At 42.5% G+C, this 2,167-nt stretch overlaps 1 pseudogene; it reads right to left on the minus strand.

Annotated features, from left to right (window-relative positions):
• Nucleotides 1–225: 225 nt before the first annotated feature.
• Nucleotides 226–1,496, minus strand: LOC114609176 (annotated as a pseudogene).
• Nucleotides 1,497–2,167: the final 671 nt, after the last annotated feature.

The raw sequence follows: 2,167 nt of genomic DNA on the forward strand, positions 1-2,167 counted from the left end.
CCAGGATAAATAAGAAATGCTGTGAAGAAAGTTTCCATTTTAAATCTCCAAACAAGTCAAGGACCCCTAAAGCAACATGGAGGAAGTGTTGTGTACCAATTGCCTAATGGACCTTTCTCACTAGATTAAGAGCTTAACTCTCAGCAGTAAGGCCATCTTCCTGTTGGCGGTTTGCATCATAAAGTTTCTGTATCATGATGACACAGACTAGCCATTTCCTTCTCTTTAGCCAGGTGGATGGCTCCCACTGAGCTCCAGTATCCGGTTTGTTAATGAGCCTGGAACAAGTCCCACTAGAGGCTGATTGTCTCCGTCTCCCTCTCTATAGGCCTGCCACCAATTTGGATCTTCTTGACTGATCACATGAAGTATATCACCTTTTTGAAAAGACAGCCCTAACTCTTGACACAGAACATAAGGGTCATCTGAGGGGTCCTAGTCAAAATGAGCTTTTACATGGATCACAGTTTCTTTGGCAGGAGGGGGCTTGATCTGTTGACTAGGAATCAGAACAAATGTCAAAGTTCCATGCATATCAGACAATAAGTCCAAAATCTCATTGACATCTTCCCCCCGGATTTCGATGCTGTTGATCTCTAGAACTTCGTCTCCTCCGTGCAGGAGCCCACTCTTCTCTGCAGCGACTCCTTTCACTATCTGGCTTATGATGACACAACCCATCTCATTATGAACTGTGGCACCCAATGGAATATCCTTAGCCTTTTCTATATGAACTATTTTTACAGTTTCTCCCTCATAATGCCCGACACTTTCATAGACTCTCTGTCTGTAATGGGCTCTAGCTGCATTTCCTGCTCAGCAACCTTATCATGGGCCAGAAGTCCCTGAATATGTGGAACATTTCAACAAAGCAGTTAATTCCTGTCCTTCCTTCTGATGGACTGGCTCTAAGACAGTTCGTACCTCTTGTACAAGGTCTTGTACAGTGGAGAAAAGAGGGAACGGAGGGCTAGCCTTGTTCATGGGCACTGTGACAGCACTGCGTATCTTGAATGCATTCTGAAAATCTCTGTTTCATACAAGCTGTAAAAGAGTGCGATATCTTCCTGGCTCTGAGAACCAACTGAAGGGTGCTGGATGTGTTTAACTGAAGAGAACAAGTCTTCAACTTCTAATATTTACACTTCATAGTGAGGACTTTCTAAAACAATTACTTCTTCTGTGTCAAATATGGGGTTGTCTATTCCAGTCTTTGGAGGAATTTGGGCTAGTTTCTTAAGTCTCATGGAAGAATTTAGGTTGAGTTCTTGCTTTTTCCCTTCTTCACGCCTACGTCTCATATCCTCCTGTAGTTGTGGAATACGCTCTAACTGTGCACTTCTTCGCACTGGCATCATTCTGGTGCCCAAATCTCCAGGGCAGTCAACAGCCATCTCTCGGTGTTTCGGATATTCCTCTGGTGATACAAAATCAAGAATTTTTATTCCACTGTCTAATTCCTCTGTTACATGCCCATTCATATATGATGTTGTCATGATTATCTATAAAAACCTGTACCAATTTTTATATATCAAAATTTCCTATAAAGCCAATTCTCTTGATTCTGTAGTATAAAATCCATGTTATTTCAAAGAAAGAAAAATAACTTCTCATGTCACATAATAATGCTATAAAATGTATCCACGAGGGAAATATTATGCAAACTGGAAAACCTTGTCTTCTATCTTTGTTTCTCTTCTCTGTTTTTCCCCCAATATTCAGGCTAGCTTTCTTATTCTCCAAGCCCTGGTGGCAGCCGATCCACTCGCCCTTGCCCGCTCCTCAACACAGTGACAGAGACAGACCTCCGTTTGTCCGACAGCCCTCAAAACACCTGATAAAGAATCCAGAAACTCCCGATTCCTCACACCTAGGAGCCTTCAGTCTCTTCCCCCTCCCCACCGCCAGCCTCCTCTGTCAGGGATATTTCCTAGTTCCATCCATTTGCCTAAGAATTTCATGAATTCATTGTTTTTAATAGCTGAGTAGTACTCCATTGTGTAAATGTACCACATTTTCTGTATCCATTCTTCTGTTGAAGGACATCTGGGTTCTTTCCAGCTTCTGGCTATTATAAATAAGGCTGCTAGGAACATAGTGGAGCATATGTCCTTGTTATATGTTGGAGCATTTTGGGGTATATGCCCAGGAATGGTATAGCTGGGTC

Source organism: Grammomys surdaster, unplaced genomic scaffold (assembly GCF_004785775.1).
Source record: "Grammomys surdaster isolate TR1022 unplaced genomic scaffold, NIH_TR_1.0 125947, whole genome shotgun sequence".
Taxonomy (NCBI): Eukaryota; Metazoa; Chordata; class Mammalia; order Rodentia; family Muridae; genus Grammomys; species Grammomys surdaster.